Raw genomic sequence first — 25,601 nt, 5'->3', positions numbered from 1 at the left:
AACAAAGTTAATGAGTAATTTATCCATCTTTAACACTCACAGACAGGAGCATTTAAAATTTTTGTTTTTATTCCTGATCATTTGGTTTTCTCTTTTAGCCATTACTTCTTTCCCTAGGAAAAAAGTTTTAATTTTTACTGAAAATTTGCAGTTGTGGTTTAGAGAGTAATATTCTTGAACTATCTGGAACCAGTCACATAGTCACAAAATAATTTGTTATTTTGCAAATATTACATTCATAGATGTTGAAATGGTCCCATGATAGTTTTATGATACATAGAAATATTATTAAGAATTTGTAACCCTTTGTATAAGATAGAAAAAAGTTTAACTTTGGGCTACATATAAAAAAAGTGTTTCCTAAGGAATAGTTATTAAAAATACATGGGGCATTTAAAATTTGAGAATAAACTCTTTTCCAAAATGGAAAAGTAATTATGGGTCTTTGTTATTATTCCTTATTAAATCTTGATTCTGAAAAATTTTACTCACCAAAATTTTGCTAAATGTTTTCATCAAATTACTAAATTTCTTAAAAATAATAGCACTTTATTCTGAATTATTCTCAAATCCATCCTTTTAACTGTTTCAAACTGACCTTTTCCTAAATAGGTCCAAATTAGAAGTTTACTCTAGTAAACTTATTTTTAATGATTTTCTATATTTGTTCTAGCTACAAAGATGGACCTCCAATTCAGTTCCAAAGGTAAGCCTACTTTTAGTTGTTGGATCATTTTTTTTTTAAATTTCTTTTCAGCATAACAGTAATCATTGTTTTTGCACCACACCCAGTGCTCCATGCAATACATGCCCTCCTTAATACCCACCACGTGGTTCCCCCAACCTCCCACCCCCCGCCCCTTCAAAACCCTTAGGTTGTTTTTTAGAGTCATAGTCTCTCATGGTTCACCTCCCCTTCCAATTTCCCTCAACTCCCTTCTCCTCTCCATCTCCATATGTCCTTCATGTTATTTGTTATCCTCCACAAATAAATGAAACCATATGATACTTGACTCTCTCTGCTTGACTTATTTCACTCAGCATAATCTCTTCCAGTCCTGCCCATGTTGCTACAAAAGCTGGGTATTCAAAACAGGAAAAAATATACAGTGGAAAAAAGACAGTATCTTCAATAAATGGTGTTGGAAAAACTGGACAGCTATATGTAGAAGAATGAAACTCGACCATTCTCTTACACCATACACAAAGATTAACTCAAAAATGGATGAAAGACCTCAATGTGAGACAGGAATCCATCAGAATCCTAGAGGAGAACATAGGCAGTAACCTCTTCGATATCAGCCACAGCAACTTCTTTCAAGATATGTCTCCAAAGACAAAGGGAACAAAAACGAAAATGAACTTTTGGGACTTCATCAAGATCAAAAGCTTCTGCACAGCAAAGGAAACAGTCAAGAAAACAAAGAGGCAACCCACAGAATGGGAGAAGATATTTGCAAATGACAGTACAGACAAAAGGTTGATATCTAGGATCTATAAAGAACTCCTCAAACTCAACACACAAAACAGATAATCATATAAAAAAAATGGGCAGAAGATATGAACAGACAGTTCTCCAATGAAGACATACAAATGGCTATCAGACACATGAAAAAATGTTCATCATCACTAGCCATCCAGGAGATTCAAATTAAAACCACATTGAGATACCACCTTACACCAGTTACAATGGCCAAAATTAGCAAGACAGGAAACAACATGTGTTGGAGAGGATGTGGAGAAAGGGAAACCCTCTTACACTGTTGGTGGGAATGCAAGTTGGTGCAGCCACTTTGAGGACAGTGTGGAGATTCCTTAAGAAATTAAAAATAGAGCTTCCCTATGACCCTGCAATTGCACTACTGGGTATTTACCCAAAAGATACAGATGTAGTGAAAAGAAGGGCCATCTGTACCCCAATGTTTATGGCAGCAATGGCCACAATTGCCACACTGTGGAAAGAACCAAGATGCCCTTGAACAGACGAATGGCTAAGGAAGATGTGGTCCACATACACTATGGAGTATTATGCCTCCATCAGAAAGGATGAATACCCAACGTTTATAGCAACATGCACGGGACTGGAAGAGATTATGCTGAGTGAAATAAGTCAAGCAGAGAGAGTCAATTGTCATATGGTTTCACTTATTTGTGGAGCATAGCAAACAGCATGGAGGACAAGGGAAGTTAGGAGAAGGGAGTTGAGGGAAATTGGAAGGGGAGGTGAACCATGAGAGACTATGGATTCTGAAAAACAATCTGAGGGATTTAAAGGGGCAGGGAGTGGGAGGTTGGGAGAACCAGGTGGTGATTATTAGAGAGGGCATGGATTGCATGGAGCACTGGGTGTGGTGCAAAAACAATGATTACTGTTATGCTGAAAATAAATAAAAACAAATTTAAAAAAAAAAAAGAACTGTAAAATCTGTTTCCTGACCATACCCTGAACTTAACATTTTTGCTGGTACATAATGTGGATATGTTATAATTGATTTTTCATTTCAGATATATTTTTTTTTTTTTTACAAATCATATGCATGTCAAAAATATTATGAGCTCAGAAGTGAAGGATATCTCTATTTGGAATAATTTCTACTGTTCTGTTTGTGTGCTTTCTATTTGTCCCACCTTATATGTTTCTTGTTTATCTTTTTAAAATATTGATTGGATGTTTTTTCTTCACTCATTTTTCTCTACAGATTTGAAAGTTAAATATTCTGTATCTTTTCTTTTATTGGTTACTTTCACATTTCCAGGTGCCTGCTTATCAAAATCTTAAATTACAATTTCACTCCTTTTAAACAATGATCTTATTAAACCTATAAATCTTATCATGACCTTCCTGACATATATGTAATTTTTATTAGAAATCAGTGTTCTACCCTGTTTTAAACCCCCCAAAAAGTATTGTGTTATGCATTCAATATTGTTTATATTTACCCACATGTTTACCACTTCCTTTTTCTTTAATCCCTTTTGCATCTTCCATGTGGAATTGGTTTCCTTTTGCCTGCAATACATCTGTTGAATTTTTTAGAAGAGTATCTTTTGACACAAACTCTCTCAGTTTTCCTCATCTGAAAATACTTCTTTCTCTATTTTCATTCTTTCGAGTTATTTTTGCTAAGTTTATAATTCTAGATTGGTAGACATATTCTCTCACCACACTGAAATATCCCATGGTTTTCTGGCTTCCGTTGTTGTTCTTTAGAAGTCAATTGTCAACCTAATTATGTTTCCTTTCCTTCTGATAGCTTTTAAGATTTTTCTGGTAGTCAGTGGCATTCTGTACTTTAAGCTAGATAATCTAGCTTAAATATAAATCTTTATATTTATTATGCCTTGGATTCATGAGTCTGAAATTGATGTTTTCCATCAGGTCAGAAAATATCTCATTCTTTTTCTCTTTAGATATTGCCTCTACCCATTCGTTCTCCTCTATCCCTAGAACTCCAATTATTTGAATTGTATTAGATTTTTGGTCTCTGTTCTTTCTGTCTTTTTTCTATTTTCTCTTTCTCTCACTGTATTGCATTCTGGATAAATTCTTCAGATCCATCATCTAGTTCACTATCTTCTTGGAAGTATCTAATTATCCATTAAACATAACGACTATTTTTATTTTAATATTTTTTTCATTTCTGAATAATTTATTTTATTTTTTATGTGTACTTGTTTAATTTTATAACACTTTATATTTTATTCTTTTATCATTTTTAAAAGACCCATTTATTTATTTTAAGGGGAGAGCATGAGCAGGAAGAGCAGAGGGAGAGAGAATCTCAAGCAAACTGCGCTCTGAGCCTGGAGCCCGACTCGAGGCTTGATCTAGTGGCCCTGAAATCACAACCCAAACTGAAACTAAGAGTTGGACTGTGCCATCTGGGTGCCCCTTAATCTTTCCTTTTTTAAAAGTACATATTTTAAAAATGCTAAATAGCCATTTTACTATCTGTCTGATAAATCCAGTACCTAAAAGTTTTGCTGGTGGTTTCACCTTTTTTTTTTTTTTTTAAACTATGGTGTTCATTCATATTGTACTGTTTCCTCCTGTGTTTGTGATTTTTGACTGTGGGCTCCCATTCTTTGGAATGTCATCTGCAGTATTCACTGAAACCTCACTTGAGAGTGGATAGCATTTTTGCATTTGTTTTTTTCCAAGTTACTGAGGAAACTAACAACCTGGGACACCTTTAGATTTTATTTATTTATTTGACAGAGAGAGGTCACAAGTAGGCAGAGAGGCAGGCAGATAGAGAGAGAGAGGGAAGCAGGCTCCCTGCTGAGCAGAGAGCCTGACACGGGACTTGATCCCAGGACCCTGAGATCATGACCTGAGCCGAAGGCAGCGGCTTACCCCACTGAGCCACCCAGGTGCCCCTGGGACACCTTTAAATGGAAGTACCACTAATAGCCTTTTTGAACTACCTAGATGATATGATTTTTGCTTGCAAATGCCTCTGAACTGATTTGTTAAAATTATTGGGAAAACCTCCTTTCCCATAAACTCACTGCCAAATTGTAAGACAAGTAATTTTTCTTGTTGTCTTCTTCCAGTTATTCCTTTAGTTGGAGATTTAGCCCACTGAAAGTCTATGCTGGGATAATCATCAATTAAACCTCCCACCTTGAGGGGCACCTAGGTGGCTCAGTTAGTTAAGGGTCTCCCTGCCTTCAGCTCAGGTCATGATCTCAGGGTCCTGGGATAGAGGCCCACATTGGGCTCCTCTCAGCAGGGAGCCTTCTTTGCCCTCTGCCTGCTGCTCCCTCTGCTTATATTCTCTCTTTGACAAATAAAAAGTAAACCTCTGACCTTGAGTGGTTTTGCCTCCTGCCAGTATGTCTTCAACACCAACACTCTGTGAAAACTAAATTTCAAGTTCACTTGAATTTGGCAAATATTTTTAATAAATAACTATCTGAATAACATATAATGCCTATGTCTGAGGATAACATTAAAATTCTTGTGTTTCTTTAACATTTTGATAAAAAAAAAAGTTGGGTATTCATCCTTTCTGATGGAGGCATAATACTCCATAGTGTATATGGACCACATCTTTTTTAGCCATTCGTCTGTTGAAGGGCATCTTGGTTCTTTCCACAGTTTGGCAGTTGTGGCCATTGCTGCTATAAACATTGGGGTACAGATGGCCCTTCTTTTCACTACATCTGTATCTTTTGGGTAAATACCCAGTAGTGCAATTGCAGGGTCATAGGGAAGCTCTATTTTTAATTTCTTAAGGAATCTCCACACTGTCCTCAAAGTGGCTGCACCAACTTGCATTCCCACCAACAGTGTAAGAGGGTTTCCCTTTCTCCACATCCTCTCCAACACATGTTGTTTCCTGTCTTGCTAATTTTGGCCACTCTAACTGGTGTAAGGTGTTGGATCAATTTTAAATACTTTTTAGAGAATGAGATTATGTATATTTCCTCTGCAGACTGTTCTAACATGTACTTTCCTATGAATATTATTTAGGCATCATTAAATCTATTTACCTCTCCAATTTTCAGAGAAAAATTCAAGCTCACTCACATTTCATTTATCATGAATAAGCAAACAGGCTATTATTTTAACATTTTCCATTAAAATAAATATATAACAATATTATTTTACACTTGTTATAAAAACTCTATAGACTTGAAAGAACCTTGAGCATTCTGGATTATCATCAGCAAATGGCCACTCTTCCTTTTGGAAGCTGTTCCTTGTCCTGAAAAAGTGTATTGCTTTAATCGCAAGTCATTAAACTGGTTTTACTGACTCACAAATTTTGTCAAGAGCAATATTTCTTCTAGTTGAATATGCAAAGTGAGTTTTTATTCTTGTTATGTTTGATTAGGTACATTAAGAAGTCTTATAATGGAACTAGTTAAGACATTATTAAATATTCTTGTAATGGGGAAGTGACTTCTTTATGAAGCAGACAGTAATGTTTAAGTAATAACTACTGTTGTTATTAAATACTCATACAAGGTTTTTTCCCCCCTAAACTTTAAATTAATTTGGGGGGATGGTGAGTAAGGTCTTTTTACTTTAATTATTTATAGATCTAAACACCCAACAGTCATAAAATCTTTTAGTTTCTTTAAAGCAGAAAAACATAGGCCTTGCATGGAAATTCTTAAGGAATGTCAAAGAGCTGGTCCTGTTGGAAAGGTTAGTAGTTATAGAAAAATATTTCAAAAACATAAATGCAGCAGTTTCAAACATGGTTTAGTGCCCAAAATAACTTGTTGGTTTTTTTTTTTTTTAACATAAATATCAACTGCCACTGTGTAACTGAGTTACAAACACATTTGAATTCAGGAATTTTTATACTGAAATATTTCTCTGTGAACAAATCCCATCTCACCAAACAGAAAGATTTTGTTACTGTTTGTGTATTTTAAAAGTGAGAAAGCCTTGTATTACACAGAACTCCATCGGGTATTTTATGTATCTGTGTACTTTTTATTCCATTCCCCCTCTCATATTTGTGTTTCTCAAAATATCTAGGACAGCATTTTTTCATGCTTGCATATACTTAAGAATATAGCATAGTGGTTAAAAACTTGGATTCTGTAGCCAGACCGCCTGAGTTCAAATCTTGTTCTGCAACCTTTAAGTATATTACTTTTGCAATTCTTTCAAAACTCCTGTGCCTCAGTTTTCTTGTCTGTATACCAGGAGTTGCATTAAATGTTTGTGGATTAAGGTAATATTTGTAAAGCACTTAAAATAGTGCCTTGCACATAGAAGCTCTTAATAAATGTTAGGTTTTTGTTTGTTTGTTTTGAGAGAGAGAGAGCGAGTGAACACAGGAGCAGTGGGGATGGGGAAGGGGCAGAGGGAAAGGAAGAGAAAATCTCAAGCAGCCTCTGCCATGGCAGAGCTCAGTCTCACGACCCTGAGATCATGACCCAAGCCAAAATCAATAGTTGGATACTTAACCAACAGAGTCGCCCAGGTACCCTGGTAGCTGTTATTTTTAATAACATTTATTAAGTATTTAATAAGTATTTATCAAGCACCTGTTATACTGATACTGTGCTATACAAATGCTAGAAATGCCACAATGAAGAAGACAGGCATATTTACAGTTTAGTGTAAGAATCAAATACACAGGTCATTATAATACTGTACAATAACCACTATGTAGTGTAGGGTGCTGCAGTTGCTTAGTGGAAGACACTGTACCCAGACTAAAAAAATCAGGATAGTTTTTTTGGACCAACTCTAAGCAGGTATCTGAAGGATGGGTAGGAGCTTGCCATGTGATAGTGAATGGGGTGAAGGAATAGAGTTGTAAGTGGACAGGATATCCAGAGGGCCCATTATGAGAAACTTACACAGGGAGAGAGAACATGGCATATCTAAAGCCTTAAAGAGGCTTAGTTAAATGTACTATATGGTTCAGGGCAGATGTAGTACACAAGACCACTTTATTCTGAGAACAAGGTGTCATTGAAGAGGCATAAAAGGAGAGTCTCATGTTCTGAGTTTAGTTTTTTAAAGATCCGTATAATTCCAGTATAGGTCAGGTAGTGGAGTGAGTTAAAAGTGGATACAGGGTGGCCAGTTCATAACATCTACAGGATTGTCCTGGCTATGAACTCTAGTACAATGTTAAACAAAGAGGCATGAGTGGACATCCTCATCTTATTCCTCATCTGAAGGGAAAAACAGTCTTTCATCATTAAGTGTGATGTCAGCTCTAATTTTTTGGTAGATGCCCTTTATCAAGGCGAGGAATTTCCCTTGTATTCCTAGTTTGTTAAGTGTTGTTTAATCATGGTTACTGTAAAATGCATAATGTGTCTATTGATGTGGCTCTTGGTTTTTAGTCAAAGGATATAGTGTATTACATTGATTGGTTTTTGGATGTTAAGCCAACCTTACATTTATGGGATGAATCTCACTAGATCCTGGAGTATGATTTTTTTTTTATATGTTGCTAGACTTTGTTTACTTGTACTTTGTTGAGAAATTTTGCATCCATATTCCTAAGAACGTTTCTGTAGTTTTCTTGTTATGTCTTTGTCTGCTTTTGACATCAAAGTAATACTGGATTTACTAAATGAGTTGGGAAGTGTTTCCCTTTTAAAGGGTTTCTTTAAGTATTTGATAGAATACACCAATAATGCCGGTGATGCCTGGACCTTTTTTTAATATGTGGGCTTTTTTGATTAATAATTACTTCTCTTTGATATGGATATATGCAGATTATGTATACTTTTTCTTGAACCAGTATGTGTGTGGCTGTGTGTGTGTGTGTGTGTGTATTCATAGCATTCCTTACTAATCTTTTTTTTTTTTTTTTTTTTTTTTTGTTAAGTCAGTAACAACATCTTTTTCAATTCTGATTTTGGTAGTTTGAGTCTTCTCTTTTTTTTTTCTTGGCCAACCTAACTAGAGTTTATCAATTTGTCAATCTTTTCAAACATTGATTTTCTCTATTATTTTACCATTCTCTATTTCACTAATGTTTATTATTTCCTTCCTTCTTCTTTCTTTAGGTTAGGTTGCTCTTCTTTTTCTAGTGTTTTATGGTGTAAGGTAGGGTTATTGATTTTTGGTTTTTCTTTCTTTTTAATTTAGACTTTTAAAATTATAAATTTGCCTCTGAATACCACTTTAGATGTCTCTTTAAAGTTTTGTATGTTGTGTCTTCATTTTCTCAATTTATTTTATAATTTTCCCTTTGATTTCATCTTTGATCAACAGGTTAGTTGGGAAAGTGTTGTTGAATTTTCACGTTATTTGTGAAGTTTGTGTTTCCAAATTTTCTCCTGTTATTGATTTCTAATTTTATTCCATTGTGAACAGAGAAATATTTTGCATTTTTTCTATCATTTTAAGTGTGTTGAGGTTTGTTTTATAGCTCAGTGTATGGCCTGTCCTAGAGAATGTTCTATGTGCATTTGAGAAGATTGTATATTTTGCTGCTGGTCGGTCACAGTCTATATATCTATTAGTGTGTCTAGCTGGCTTAGAGTGTTGTTCAAGTCTCCTATATCCTTGTGACTTTTCTGTCTAGTTGATCTATCCATTATTGAAAGTCAAGTATTGAAGTTTCCAACTATTGAATTACCTGCTTTTGCCTTCATTTTGGTCAGATTTTTCTTTGTGTATTTTGGTGCTCTATTATTAGGTACATATACATTTATAATTGATGTATATTCCTTACTGATTGACCTCTTACCATTATAAAATGTTCTCCTTTATTTATGGTCAGATTTTTTTGTTTTAAGATCTATTTTGTCTTATATTTGTTTTGCTACTTTAGCTTTCTTGTAATTATTGTCTGCATGATTTCTTTATCCATATATTTATTTTCAGTTTATTTATATTTTGAATTTGAAGTGTAAGTCTTTCAGATAACATCAGATCATATTTGTTATCTATTCTGACAGTCTTGGGCCTTCTGATCAGATTGTTTAAACTATTCACAAGTGGGGTGCCTGGGTGGCTCAGTGGGTTAAAGCCTCTGCCTTCAGCTCGGGTCATGATCCCAGGGTCCTGAGATTGAGCCCCACATCAGGCTCTCTGCCCAGCAGAGAGCCTGCTTCACCTCCTTCTCTTTCTGCCTGCCTCTCTGCATGGTTGCGATCTCTGTCTGTCAAATAAATAAATAAAAATCTTTTAAAAAAATAAGCTATTCACAAGTAAAGTTATTGATACAGTTGGAATTATGTCTGTCATTTTACTTTTTGTTTTCTATATGTGTCATGTCTTTTTGTTCCTCTATTCCTCTTTTAATTCTTTCTTTGGTATTAAGTGAATATGTTCCAATATAGCACTTTAATTTCCTTAATGATTTTTTTCCGCTATATTTTCTGAGTTATTTCCTTAGTGATTATTTTAGGGATTATTATATACACTGAAATTTATCAGAATCAGCTTGAGATTTATACTAAATTAATTCCAGTGAAATATAGAAGTGTTATTTCTCTATACCTCTACTTCTTGTTTCCCCTTTTTGTGGCATTATTATTATACATATTATATCCATAGATGTTGCAAACCCAAAAATATGGTTGTTAAATTATTACTCTATATACTTTTATGTTTTTTTTAAAGAAGCTGAGAGCAATTATGTGTGTGTGTGTGTGTATTCTCATATGAGAAAGAACAAGTACATTTTTATAGTACATATATAGAGAGAGCAAGTTTACTTATATATATCCATCTATACCTATATATATCTATGTATAGGTGTATATACCTTTTGTTATATTAGCCTCTTTATTTATCATTTCTGGTTCTCTTCATTTATTTCTGTGGATCTGAAATTGCCATCTGATATCATTTCCTTAGCCCAATACAACTGTACTCCCACTCATTGCCTTTGTTTTGTTATTGGAAAACCTATTACATTTCCTTATGTTATAGTCTCAACAATACTTTGTATACATGTTGTTTTTAAAGAAGAAATATGCTGTCTTTTATAATTACACTGTTACCTTCACAGAGTGTTTTTTGTTTTTTCATATAGATTCAGGTAACTGGTGGGAACAACTTGCAGCTTGAATATCTCTTAATACTTCTTTTTATAAAAAATTAAAATATAATGTATCTTTTGCCCCCAGGGCTACAGGTCTGTGAATAATCAGGCTTAAGCATTTCACAGCACTCACCACAGCACATATCCTCCCCAGTGTCCATAACACAGACACCATATTCCTATCACCCACTCCCCAGTGACCCCCAGTTTGTTTCCTGAGATTGAGAGTCTCTTGTGGTTTGTCTTCCTCCGAATTGCATCTTGTTTCATTTTTTTCCTCCCAACCCCACAACCTCCTGCCCAGCCTCTCAAACTCCTCATATCAAAGGGATCATATGATAATTGTCTTTCTCTGATTGACTTATTTCATTTAGCCTAATACCCTCTAGTTCCATCCATGTCAATGCAAATGGCAAGATTTCATTTCTTTTGATGGCTGCATAGTATTCCATTGTATATATATACCACTTCTTCATCCATTCATCTGTTGATGTACATCAAGGTTTTTTCCATAGTTTCGGTATTGTGGACATTGCCGCTATAAATGTTTCAGTGCAGGGAGGAGTCAAGATGGCAGAGAAGTAGCAGGCTAAGACTACTTCAGCTAGTAGGAGGTCAGCTAGATAGCTTATCTAAAGATTGCAAACACCTACAAAACCAATGGTAGATCGAAGAGAAGAAGAACAGCAATTCTAGAAACAGAAAATCAACCACTTTCTGAAAGGTAGGACTGGCAGAGAAGTGAATCCAAAGCGATGGGAAGATAGATGCCAGGGGGAGGGGCCGGCTCCCGGCAAGCAGCAGAGCAACGGAGCACAAAATCAGGACTTTTAAAAGTCTGTTCCGCTGAGGGACATCGCTCCAGATGCTAAACTGGGGTGAAGCCCACGTGGGGTCGGCGCGGCCTCAGGTCCTGCAGGTCACAGAAGGATCGGGGGTGTCTGAGTGTCACAGAGCTTGCAGGTATTAGAACAGGGAGGCCAGCTACAGAAACAGAGCCGAGGAGTGAGCTCCCAGCTTGGGGTTACCTTGAACCCGTCAGAGGCTTAGTGAGCTCGGAGCGTGGCTGGAGGCCAGGGAGACGGGATTAATTGGGCGCTGTTCTCTGAGGGCGCACTGAGGAGTGGGGTCCCAGGCTCTCGCCTCCTCTGGGCCAGAGACCGGGAGGCTGCCATTTTCATTCCCGTTCTCCAGAACTCTACGGAAAGTGCTCAGGGAACAAAAGCTCCCGAAAGCAAAACCAAGTGGATTTCAGCCCAGCCCCTGGTAAGGGCAGTGCAATTACACCTGGGGCAAAGACACTTGAGGATCACTACAACAGACCCCTCCCCAAGAAGATCAACAAGAAATCCAGCCAGGACCAAGTTCACCTACCAAGGAGTGCAGTTTCAATACCAAGGAGAGTAGCAGAATTCCAGAGGAGGAGAAAGCAATTTAGTCTTGCAGTTAATTTTTTTTCTTTTTCAATTTTTTCCCCTTCTTCTGCTAAATTTTTTTTAACTTTTACCCTTTTCGTTTTTAACTAGTTTATCTAATATATATATATATATATAACTAGTTTATCTAATATATATCTAATATATATATTAGATATATATATATAATATATATATTATATTTAACTAGTTTATCTAATATATATATATATATATATATATATATATATATCTTCTGATTTGGTTAAAGCATATTTTCCTGGGATTGTTTATCTAATATATATATATTATATATATATATTAGATATATATATATATATATCTAATATATATATAATATTTAACTAGTTTATCTAATATATATATATTTATATATATCTTCTGATTTGGTTAAAGCATATTTTCCTGGGATTGTTGCCACCCTTTTAGTATTTTACTTGCTCCTTCATATACTCTTATCTGGACAAAATGACAAGGCGGAAAAATTCACCACAAATAAAAAAGAACAAGAGGCAGTACTGAAGACTAGGGACCTAATCAATACAAACATTGGTAATATGTCAGATCTAGAGTTCAGAATGATGATTCTCAAGGTTCTAGCCAGGCTTGAAAAAGGCATGGAAGATATTAGAGAAGTCTTCTTGGGAGATATAAAAGCCTTGGAGAAATAAAAGAACTAAGATCTAACCAAGTTGAAATAAAAAAAGCTATTAATGAGGTACACTCAAAAATGGAGGCTCTCACTGCTAGGATAAATGAGGCAGAAGAAAGAATTAGCAATACAGAAGACCAAATGACAGAGAATAAAGAAGCTGAGAAAAAGAGGGACAAACAGCTACTGGACCACGAGGGGAGAATTCGAGAGATAAGTGACACCATAAGATGAAACAACATTAGAGTAATTGGGATTCCAGAAGAAGAGGAAAGAGAGAGGGGAGCAGAAGGTATACTGGAGAGAATTATTGGAGAGAACTTCCCCAATATGGCAAAGGGAACAAACATCAAAATCCAGGAGGTGCAGAGAACCCCCCTCAAAATCAATAAGAATAGGTACACACCCTGCCACCTAATAGTAAAATTTACAAGTCTTAGTGACAAAGAGAAAATCCTGAAAGCAGCCCGGGAAAAGAAGTCTGTAACATACAATGGTAAAAATATTAGATTGGCAGCAGACTTATCCACAGAGACCTGGCAGGCCAGAAAGAGCTGGAATGATATATTCAGAGCACTAAACGAGAAAAACATGTAGCCAAGAATACTATATCCAACTAGGCTATCATTGAAAATAGAAGGAGAGATTAAAAAGCTTCCAGGACAAACAAAAACTGAAAGAATTTGCAAGCACCAAACCAGCTCTACAGGAAATATTGAAAGGTGTCCTCTAAGCAAGGAGAGAGCCTAAAAGTAGTAGATCAGAAAGGAACAGAGACAATATACAGTAGCAGTCACCTTACAGGCAATACAATGGCACTAAATTCATATCTCTCAATAGTTACCCTGAATGTTAATGGGCTAAATGCCCCTGTCAAAAGACACAGGGTATCAGGATGGATAAAAAACAAAAACCATCTATATGTTGCCTACAAGAAACTCATTTTAGACCTGAAGACACCTCCAGATTTAAAGTGAGGGGGTGGAAAAGAATTTACCATGCTAATGGACATCAGAAGAAAGCAGGAGTGGCAATCCATATATCAGATCAATTAGATTTTAAGCCAAAGACTATAATAAGAGATGAGGAAGGACACTATATCATACTCAAAGGATCTATCGAACAAGAAGATCTAACAATTTTAAATATCTATGCCCCCAACTTGGGAGCAGCCAACTATATAAACCAATTAATAACAAAATCAAAGAAACACATCAACAATAATACAATAATAGTAGGGGACTTTAACACTCCCCTCACTGAAATGGACAGATCATCCAAGCAAAATATCAACAAGGAAATAAAGGCCTTAAATGACACACAGGACCTGATGAACATCAAAGATATATTCAGAACATTTCATCCCAAAGCAACAGAATACATATTCTTCTCTAGTGCACATGGAACATTCTCCAGAATAGATCACATCCTTGGTCCTAAATCAGGGCTCAACCAATATCAAAAGATTGGGTTCATGCCCTGCATATTTTCAGGTCACAATGCTCTGAAGCTAGAACTCAATCACAAGAGGAAATTTGGAAAGAACCCAAATACATGGAGACTAAACAGCATCCTCCTAAAGAATGAATGTGTCAACCAGGAAATTAAAGAAGAATTGAAAAAATTCATGGAAACAAATGAAAATGAAAACACAATGGTTCAAAATCTGCGGGACACAAAAAGGCAGTCCTGAGAGGAAAATATATAGTGGTACAAGCCTTTCTCAAGAAAGAAGAAAGGTCTCAGGTACACAACCTAACCCTACACCTAAAGGAGCTGGAGAAAGAACAAGAAAGAAACCCTAAACCCAGCAGGAGAAGAGAAATCATAAAGATCGGAGCAGAAATCAATGACATAGAAACCAAAAAAACAATAGAACGAATCAACGAAAGTAGGAGCTGGTTCTTTGAAAGAATTAATAAGATTGATAAACCCCTGGCCAACTTATCAAAAAGAAAAGGGAAAAGACCCAAATTAATAAAATCATGAACGAAAGAGGAGAGATCACAACTAACACCAAAGAAATACAGACAATTATAAGAACATACTATGAATAACTCTATGCCAACAAATTTGACAATCTGGAAGAAATGGATGCATTCCTAGAGACATATAAACTACCACCACTGAACCAGGAAGAAACAGAAAGCCTGAACAGACCCAAACCAGTAAGGAGATTGAAACAGTCATCAAAAATCTCCAAACAAACAAAAGCCCACGGCCAGACGGCTTCCTGGGGGAATTCTACCAAACATTTAAAGAAGAACTAATTCCTATTCTCCTGAAACTGTTCCAAAAAAATAGAAATGGAAGGAAAACTTCCAAACTCATTTTATGAGGCCAGCATCACCTTGATCCCAAAACCAGACAAGGATCCCATCAAAAAAGAGAACTACAGACCAATATCCTAGATGAACACAGATGTGAAAATTCTCACCAAAATACTAGCCAATAGGATTCAACAGTATATTAAAAGGATTATTCACCACGACCAAGTGGGATTTATTCCAGGGCTGCAAGTTTGGTTCAACATCCACAAATCAATCCATGTGATACATCAATAAAAGAAAGAACAAGAACCAATATCATCAAAGCCCTCTATGAAAAACCCACCACAAATATCATTCTCAATGGAGAAAAACTGAAAGCTTTTCCACTAAGGTCAGGAACACGGCAGGGATGTCCATTATCACCACTGCTATTCAACATGGTACTAGAAGTCCTAGCCTCAGCAATCAGACAACAAAAAGAAATTAAAGGCACCCAAATTGGCAAAGAAGAAGTCAAACTATCACTGTTTTCAGATAATATGATACTATATGTGGAAAACCCAAAAGGCTCCACTCCAAAACTGCTAGAACTTGTGCAGGAATTCAGTAAAGTGTCAGGATATAAAATCCATGCACAGAAATCAGTTGCATTTCTTTACACCAACAACAAGACAGAAGAAAGAGAAATTAAAGAGTCAATCCCATTTACAATTTCACCCAAACCATAAGATACCTAGGAATAAACCTAACCAAAGAGCAAAGAATCTATACTCAAAAAACTATAAAGTACTCATGAAAGAAATTGAGGAAGACACAAAGAAATGGAAAAATGTTCCATGCTCCTGGATTGGAAGAACAAATATTGTGAAAATGTCTATGCTACCTAAAGCAATTTACACATTTAATGCAATCCATATCAAAATCCCATCCATTTTTTTTTCAAAGAAATAGAACAAATAATCCTAAAATTTATATGGAGGCAGAAAAGACCTTGAATAGCCAAAGGGATATTGAAAAAGAAAGCCAAAGTTGGTGGCATCACAATTCTGGACTTCAAGCTCTGTTACAAAGCTGTCATCATTAAGACAGTATGGTACTAGCACAACAGATGCATAGATCAATGGAACAGAATAGAGAGCCCAGAAATAGACCCTCAACTCTATGATCAACTAATCTTTGACAAAGCAGGAAAGAATGTCCAATGGAAAAAAGACAGCCTCTTCAACAAATGGTGTTGGGAAAATTGGAAAGCCACATGCAGAAAAATGAAACTGGACCATTTCCTTACGTCACACATGAAAATAGACTCAAAATGGATGAAGGATCTCAATGTGAGAAATGAATCCATCAAAATCCTTGAGGAGAGCACAGGCAGCAACCTCTTCAACCTCAGCCGCAGCAACTTCTTCCTAGGAACATCGCCAAAGGCAAGGGGAGCAAGGGCAAAAATGAACTATTGGGATTTCATCAAGATCAAAAGCTTTTGCACAGCAAAGGAAACAGTTAACAAAACCAAAAGACAACTGACAGAATGGAAGAAGATATTTGCAAACAACATATCAGATAAAGGGCTAGTATCCAAAATCTATAAAGAGCTTAGCAAACTCAACACCCAAAGAACAAATAATCCAATCAAGAAATGGGCAGAGGACATCAACAGACATTTCTGCAAGGAAGACATCCAGATAGCCAACAGACTCATGAAAAAGTGCTCCACATCACTTGGCATTATGGTAATACAGATCAAAACCACAATGAGATACCATCTCACACCAGTCAGAATGGCTAAATTTAACAAGTCAGGAAATGACAGATGCTGGCGAGGATGCAGAGAAAGGGGAACCCTCCTACACTGTTGATGGGAATGCAAGCTGGTGCCACCTCTCTGGAAAACAGCATGAAGATTCTTCCAAAAGTTGAAAATAGAACTGCCCTATGACCTAGCAATTGCTCTACTGGGTATTTACCCTAAAGATACAAACGTAGTAATCCGAAGGGGCACACATGCCTGAATGTTTATAGCAGCAATGTGCACAATAGCCAAACTATTGAAAGAACCGAGATGTCCATCAACAGATGAATGGATAAAGAAGATGTGGTGTATATATATAATGGAATACTATGCAGCCATCAAAAGAAATGAAATCTTGCCATTTGCGACAATGTGGATGGAACTAGAGGGTATTATGCTTAGTGAAATAAGTCCATCAGAGAAAGACAACTATTATATGATAAAGATTATTTATTTATTTATTTGACAGAGATCACAAGTAGGCAGAGAGGCAGACAGAGAGAGAGGAAGGGAAGCAGGCTCCCTGCTGAAGAGAGAGCCCAACGCGGGGCTCAATCCCAGGACCCTGGGATCATGACCTGGGCTGAAGGCAGAGGCTTAACCCACTGAGCCACCCAGGTGCCCCCTGGAGCTAAGCTCTTCATGGAGAGGGGGCAGTAGTCCCGGGTCTCCTTGGCTTTCCCCCTATGATGTGGGACCTCCACATTATAATCCATGGAAAGGGCAACTGGTGTCCCAATATTCTCAGTGGCCTTGAGGTAAAACCTCCCTTTCAGGAGTGGGTTCTGGGCAGAGGAACAGAGCCCCGACTATCAACTCGAGTTTGGAAAATGTGGTATATCTTCCGTCTTTAAGGAGATGCATTTAATTTCTAGCATCAGAATCAAGGCAAAGTTGGCAAGACTGGTCTATAAAAAGAATTAGCATTCTGAGGAGTTCTTAGATTCAGGAAATGGGATCCCCAGGAGACAGGTACTAAACTTTCTGCTAATCTGGGTAACTAGGTTTTAGTGTTACATTGGAGCTGTTTCTAGGATGATCAAGACTACTCTACTCTCTTCCTCTAATAGGTACCTCTTTTTTCATAATCACAAGTAGATTATTGTTCACACCCCAGACTTCTTAGGACAATACCAGTTGTAAAAGATTGTTGCATTCTCTTGATTTTCTTAACTTCCTACGTGCTTACTACTAGAATCCTTGTATCTTAAGCTGGAAGACTAGCTGATAGTCATAGCCCCTTATGTATTTTCCAATATGTGGCTATCTTTTATTTCATATGGATTCTGATTGTGTTAAAACGAATTTCTTTGTCCCACTATCTTGTCTCATTATGAGATGTAGAGTTCGGAAATGTCAGCCCATAGAGCTCTTCTCATCTGTCTCTACTCCCAGTTGAATAACATTGCAGAAAATGGTAGCAGTACTAATTGGGAAGGAAATAAAACATCTCAGATTGCCTTTGAAATTAACTCTGCATCAACCAAGTCAAACTTCAGAGGTTAAAAACCTGGTCTGAGTTGAAGGATTTGTTCTAATATATTTTGTCCTATGACTTTGCAATTGTTTATAGATTTTTATCTGCCATTGGCTGGTAGAATTTTTCATAGAATTCATATCATAGATGAATACTGCATGTTTTTAGGGTTATTGAAACTTGCATTTCTCTGTGGATTTTCATTAAGGTTTCCATAGTAGAGAAAGGAGGTAAAAAAAAATTAGAGATTGGTAGTTTTCTACCATGCTAATTATAAAATCTAGATTTGTATACTCTTTTATGGCAGAGATGAGAGTATTCCCAGGAGTCTTACAGTTCAGTTGAGTCATGTGGCTAATTATGGCCAGTGGGTTATGGGGTAGAAATGACATGTGTCACTTCTGAGATGAAGCTTAGAAGAGGCCACATGAAAAATCTCCAGCTCTTATTTCTTTCCCATGTTGACCAAGAAAGCCATATAAAGGAGTCTCCATTACACAATGGACTCCTGGAGTAAAGGAGAAAAGGCCCCACTGACCCAAGTGATGGGAGCTCCCTTTCAAGTATTGAGTAACAATAAAATTTTTGTTTTTTGTTTTGTTTTGTTTGTAGAAGCCAATGAGACTTTTGGGTGGTGTATTATTGCAGTTGCTTTTTCTGACTAAAATGTCTTCCTTCTACATTCCAAAAGTCAGTTTCCTTCAAGGAATTGATGATAAAATAAAAATCCAGATGATCTGGTGGCTTTGAATTCAAAGTTGAATATGTTATGTATCTTTAGTAATTGAAAATGTGAAGAGTGGTGACTGGGTGTGTCAGTCTGTTAAGCATTTATCTCTTGATTTCAGCTCAGGTGATGATCTTAGGGCCCTGAAATCTAGCCCCACATCAACCTCCATGCTTAATGGGGAGTCTGCTTGAGATACTCACTCTCTCTTCCTCTTCCCCTCCTACCTCTTGGGTACTTTCTCTCTCTCTCTCAAATAAACAAACAAACAAATAAACCTTTAAAAAAAAGTGAACAGAGATGGCAGGAAAGTTATTCTTAAAAGGACAGGATAGTTTTTTTTTTTTTTTTTTAACATGCCTCCTGCTATATACTAACCTTGCTTTTTAACAAATCCAGTAGTGAGGTAACTATGTTTATCAGAGTTTATTCTCCAAGTATAGGAGGGACCTCTTGGTTTAAATGATGAGATTCTTTTACTTGAAAATGTTTGAGAGATTCCTTTGATTTTGCTGGCTAGTGGTTATTATTTATTGACATCTCCCTATTATGTCTAGTCAATATGTGATGAGAGATTGCATGGATAATCACAGGTATTAACCAAAATCTTTACTCCTCTCTCCATTTTTTTTGTTTGTTTATTTGCCTTTTGGTGTTTATTCTGCTTTTATTTTTTAAAATTTTTAAAAAGATTTTATTTATTTATTTGACAGACAAAAAGCATAAGTATGCAGAAAGGCAGGCGGGGAGGGGATGCAGGCTCTCTGCTGAGCACAGACCACCCTTCCCCCATAGGGGGGTCAATCCCAGGACTCTGAGATCATGACCTGAGCCTCTTTTAACACCTCAGCCAGAAGACTGGAAAGGAAACGAGAGAAAATTAAAACTCTTTTCCTATACACTGATTATTCTGATTTTTAAAGGATATACCTTTTAAAGGATATATCCTTTTTAAAGGATAATACCTCAGATGAGTTCCAGGAATGTGTGAGTGTGTGTGTGAGAGAGAGAAAGACAGAGGATTAAACATTGATTTTAAAGGTATCCACATTCTCTGAGCCTAGAAATTTAGGGTTGTTTCTGTTGCTATAAGAGTTAAATGACTGTCAGGAAACAAGAACAATGAAAAGAGCAACAAAAAAGAACATCAATTTAATATTTGCAAAATATTGACCCCACTATATTTGAAAGAAGCTGAAATTGATAAATATGAAAGTTTTAAGAAAAATGCTGATTAATTGTATATAGAGACACATGAAGTCTGATGGCTAGATATGTAGTCTATCTAGTGGATGGTAATGTCAGTCAACGATATGAACATGGTTGAGAGATGGGGGAGGTTTTGGGGGATAGGTCAAGAGTTCTGTTAATATTTGTTAGCTTAAGAAGGTGTAATTATAGGTGGTTATTTCATTTTAATCCTCTATTTTTTGGTCCTCTAATTTTTTTAAAAGGATGCTTTAATAGTAAAAATAAGTTAATGACCAAAGAAAATATGTAGGTTACATTCCGAGTTCTGTGTCTGGAACATCTGCTGGTTCTAAGGCTCCATCCCAGCCTCGGCTTGGCCCTATCCAAGAAGGAGGAATGTTGCTTGAGGAGCCTGGGATGAGCTTCCTGTGGTTTTTTAGATGCTTCTTGCTGAGTGGAAGGGCAGGGCATATGGCTTAGGTTGCCAAGATGGTGCTAAATACCTCCATTTGGTACAGGGTGGCTTAATGGATGGTTTTGAATTTTTTAAAATGTTTCTCAACTTGAAAATATTTCCAAGTTCCATCTTTTTCATGGGAATTTATTGAACATAAGTAAGTGAAATGTTTTTCTCATTAACTGGAGGACTTAATCATGTAGCATGACAAAAGAAAGAAAGACAGAAAAGATTCACAATTCCCAAGAGTGGGCAATTCCGTTGAAGGGGTGGATTTTTCAGTGAAGCTGTTTGTTTGGCCTGGGTTTTCTCTGAGTTTATTGTTCTCCTCTCTTTGGAGTGCAATTGCTACCTTGAGTGTTTCTGACTACCTTCCTTAACCCTATCAGTTTTTCTCAGGCTTGTGCTCAGAATACAAGGCCATCCAAGGGGCTTGTGGGACCTCCAGCAAATGCCCTTTGCCTCTCAACTCCTTTTTAGAAAGGTAAATTCTCTTACAAGGAAAAATGAAGTTATGTAAGGATAGCCTGTGTACAATGTAGGCTAACCCAGTTAACTCAGGTCATAGTGATTTATGCTTGCTTGTTTCAACTGTTGCTGTTGAAAACTCTTATTGAAGAACATAGTTATTTTCCTACTTTGGTAGATAGATTGTTTTTTTCCTATGGCAAATGAGAATTGTGCTTGTGCAAAATAAGTCAATCAAAGAAAGACAATTGTCATATGATTTCTCTGATATGAGGAATTTGAGAGGCAGGGTGGGGGGGTTGTTCAGGGAAGCAAGGGAAAATGAAACAAGTTGGGACCAGGGAGGGAGACATAAGAGACTCTTATTCTCAGGAAACAAACTGAGTGTTGCTGAACAAGGTGGGGAGGGATAGAGTGGCTGGGTTATGGACACTGGAAACTGTATGTGCTATGGTGAGTGCTGTGAATTGTGTAAGACTGATGATTCACAGACTGGTACCCATGAAAGAAATTATACATTATATGTTAATTAAAAAAATTTTAGATCCACAAAAAAAAGAGTTGTGCTTGTGTCACATTGTAAATACGTAAGTGGTAGGCAATAAGTAGTGATAGGACATACACAAAACATATTTTTAAATATTTCTTCCACAAACTATTGATTTCTGTATTCCTAAATGCTTGTCATATATTGCTATTCAACTGTATAGCAATTCAGAATTCAGAATTACTTTTAGGAATGGTAGAGAATGTTAAGATTAAGTATCTGATCTTGGATTGCTTATGAACCAGATGGAAAGAAAACTTGCAGTTGGGAAAATAGCTACCAATACCTGGAAAAATATGACAAGTGCCATGTGATCCAAGAAGAGAGAAGTGACTACAGGAGTTCAGTAAGTATATAGTCCTGATGCACAGCATGATCTGAGAAAACTTCTTGGAAGAAATGGAATTAGACTTGAGATTTGAAATCTGAATTAGTGGAGTGGACAGTGCGGAGGAAGTTTTCAGGGAAGGAAGAAGCAAAGGCATTGAGATGATAAAGTACAATACATGTTTGAGTGGGGCAGGGCAGCACTGCAATGAACAGATATTCTTGTTTGGAGCAGAAACCCTCCCACCCTGGTCACTAATCCTATTAACTGAAGGATTCATGGAATTAAAGTAGAGTAAGGTCTACTTACTCTTAGAAGGGTTCCTTACCCTTCTAAATCTGAATCAGATTTTTTTTTTTAAATGAAGTTAATCCTATCGACCAGTCATGGATGCTGTAAGGATTAAATGAGATACAAAACTAAAAAGAAGGTTCTAAGCAGGGTTCCTCACACTATATCATCCCTCTTCACTTAATTCCTTGAGTTCAGCTTAATTCCAGTGCCACTACACCATAAATAAATCTGCTACTCCCTTGTATAGATCATATAAATTGGACTATTATTGCATTTCTCTAGACCAATGTCTAGTCATTTTCTAGTTTAGGAGAATTTTCTTGGCATAAGCCATCTGTATGTGAAAGGATACCAATGTTACAGTCAAGAGCTTTCAATGAATAAATAACTAGTGCAGGATGACTAGAGCCTAACAGCTAATAGGGAATAGTTGGAGATAAGAAAGCATTCTTTTCTTTTTGTAGTTATATCAACATCTTCTGTGATATAAATCTCCCTGTAAACAATAGGGAAAATATATGCCATTACTCTGAGAAATTCATTTAAAACTGATTGCTGTTACATTCGATCCATAGGGGGAGACTCAGGTCTGGGAAGAAGTGGCACCATATTATGTCTAATCTCCATGCCATATTAGAATGTTTATACCAGCTTGAGTGGTTGTGATGGGGTCGTCTGCATCATTTGGTTCTTGTCCTTGTGACTCACTGTTTCTGCTGTGGGGTTAACTCCCTGCAGTGGAAAAGGGAGGAATTACTTGCCAGACCATATGGAGTATAAAAGAGCAGATTGACTGAGGTTTAGGTAGAAGCTGAAAGCACATAACTTAAGCTTCCCAAAGGATAACCTTGGAAAACTCTTTTAAATAGCATCTTCACAGAGGTGTCTAATTTTCAAGATTTATCTTGAAACCTTAAGATTCCAAAGTTAGTTTATGCAAAAATGTTGAGAGGACAAATGATACATGGGTATGTAGTTTCACTGCCATTTTTAAAGTTTCCAGTTTGGAGAATCTAGAAAAAAAGAATGCTTTCCTTTGATTTGTTGTAATTCTTCCTAGACTAGGGGATCTGACCATGGCCATAGGTGCATTGGAGATTCTTGGTCTTCATCTCTGTAAACTGGGTTTCTGTAGTCCTATATTGGACAAGCTAACATTAAAGATTGTGAATGAGCCAATGAAACTGGAAAACTGGAAATGCATATGTTTCCAAGTGGGATTAGAGAATGCTCCTTCTGGTATCTAACTAACCCCAACAACCATAGATTTACTGATTAATGGTGGCCTTAAATCTACAGTGTACCTGGATTATATTTAGAACTATTACAGAAAATGTATCTTCTTTCTCTAACTTATTTGTGAATCAGTTATTAATTTGCTCAAACTTATTGAGCAACTACTGTGTACCAGGTGTATGTTAGATGATAGGAATAGAAAAATTAACAGGACAGAGTCTTGTGGAAAGTTATAGTCTAGTGGAGATCTGTGTGTAAACAGCTATAGAGTTGTGTGATAAGTGTTATGATAAAGAAATCGGTAGTGAGTTATGGTAGCAAAGAAGAGAAAGCATTTAAATCTGCTGATGTTTGGAGGGACAGGTCAGAAAGGGTTCTGTAGAAGAGCTAATCCTATAGTATGTCTGGTAGGATGGGTAGAAGGAGGCAAGTACTAAAGACAGACGGAAAGGCATGAGCCCATGGGTATGGGTTAGAGAACAATATGTTAGGTTATTAAATGTATTAGCCCTCACTTCTTTTAATTCCTGTAGGGTAAATAATCCAATTCAAAATGAGGCAGAAATATCATCAGAGAGATCTTCAAATTAATTGGCTGATAGGTCCCAAAAGTTAATGAGGAATGAGAAAGGAGAAATAAACTTCCAAGTTAGAACACAAGCAAACAAGAGTGAAATGACTTAGGGGGTCCTTGCAGGAAACCTAGCATACTTGGAAGAGATGAACTGATTTATAAAAGGACTATTTCAGGTCCAAGTTAAGGGAATCAACAAAGGATAGTGAAGCACCTAGGAACTGGTGACAGCAGGAAACCATTACTGCTTTGGGGTCTGAAAGGACAAGGTGAGAAAATGGTGTTATTGCAGCCCAGTGAGAGCTAAAGCCATTCGAGAGAAGAAACAGCTGTTCAAGAGCAGTGCTTGTGAAGAAGCACAGCTTCTGTCAAAATTACTAAGAGGCAAGAAGGGAGCAGGGAATGAATACCCCAAACTCAGCTTCCTTTACCCTCTGATATTGGTCAAATCAGTGGCAACCAGGGGACAAGAGAGCTGAGATGACAAATTCTGTAGACACTAGCCCTTAGATTGCTTCCCAGCCTCCAATACCACTTTATGTGTTTATTTATATATATAAATTAAAGTTGTCCCAATGACACATCATTGGATCACATTGCCCCTGGCTAGAACCAAACTGAATTCTCTGAATTCTCCCACAACAAACTTTCTGTTGCTACTATTAAAACACTAATCTCATTCTTCCTCAGGGTCTAACTGGTCATATACATGTCAATGTCCCCATTAAGTTGTTAAATTTTATAGAGAATGCTTGTGCTATACCTCCCAGAGTCCCTGTTCCTCTTTAGGACCAAGTCATTCATTTCCCTAGATGCAGGGAATATTGGGGGTTGACCACTCATAGCTGTGTCCTTCATTGGGAACTGTCCTCCTCCTAGTGGGCAGCTTGGATTCAAGGACTGGACAATGTAGGGGTACAAAAGCTTAACCCCCTTGCTTTAATTGGAACCACTCTGTAGGCCCATCCATCTCCAGAATTCCCCATGGAATTGTCAGGGCCTTTTTTTGGGGGGGGGGACTGTGTAGCCCACTGTTCAATCTTGCTTCCTTCAGTGTTTCATAATGTTACTCTCAGGAGCACTTCCCAGTAAATCTTCTGCAGGTAATAATTCCTTATTACCTTGTGTTTTCTTGTATCCCTACTATAGTGTTTTGCACATTCTAAGATATTAAATCAAACATGATTGTTGAATCAATGGAATGATTCAACAAACATTGAATGATTCAATGATTCTTTCACTTATTTATTGAGTAATAATTTACATAATAAAAATTCGGTTTTATTAAGTATACATTTGATGTGTTTTGAAAAATGTATAAAATCATGTAACCCCTGTCAAAATACAGAATCAAAATATACAAGCAAAATAAGGGTAAATTCATCACCACAATTTCTTTCATTGTTCTTTGCAGCTAATCTTTTTAATACCAAACTTCCGACAATCACTGATCTGTTTTCTGTACCTGTAGTTTGACTTTTCTAGAACATCATATAATGGAATCATATAATATTCAGTCTTTTGTATCTAGCTTTTTCACTCAGCACAATGCTTTTTATTTTTTTAAGTCATGAGGTACATATACTAAAGTTTGCCTTTTATAGGTGTAAAGTTCTACATGAATTTTGAAAAACAATATAGTTATGTACCCACTGCCATAATCAA

The 25,601-nt window shown here is 36.7% G+C and overlaps 1 long non-coding RNA gene across 9 annotated transcripts in view; it reads left to right on the top strand.

Moving 5' to 3' along the window:
- LOC309868939 overlaps positions 1-25,601 on the top strand; it is a 168,760-nt gene that overhangs the window by 41,796 nt on the left and 101,363 nt on the right. For 8 of the 9 annotated variants that reach the window (XR_014313888.1, XR_014313890.1, XR_014313891.1 and 5 more), the window contains 2 exons: positions 674-706; positions 21,750-21,850. This is a non-coding gene — a long non-coding RNA (uncharacterized lncRNA). The remainder of the gene's footprint in view (positions 1-673; positions 707-21,749; positions 21,851-25,601) is intronic. The other variant, XR_014313889.1, reaches the window with a different exon arrangement.

Source organism: Mustela nivalis, assembly GCF_964662115.1.
Source record: "Mustela nivalis genome assembly, chromosome: 7".
Classification (NCBI taxonomy): Eukaryota; Metazoa; Chordata; class Mammalia; order Carnivora; family Mustelidae; genus Mustela; species Mustela nivalis.
Note: the sequence above shows the minus strand (reverse complement) of the source record. Positions and strands in the feature narration are given on the sequence as shown.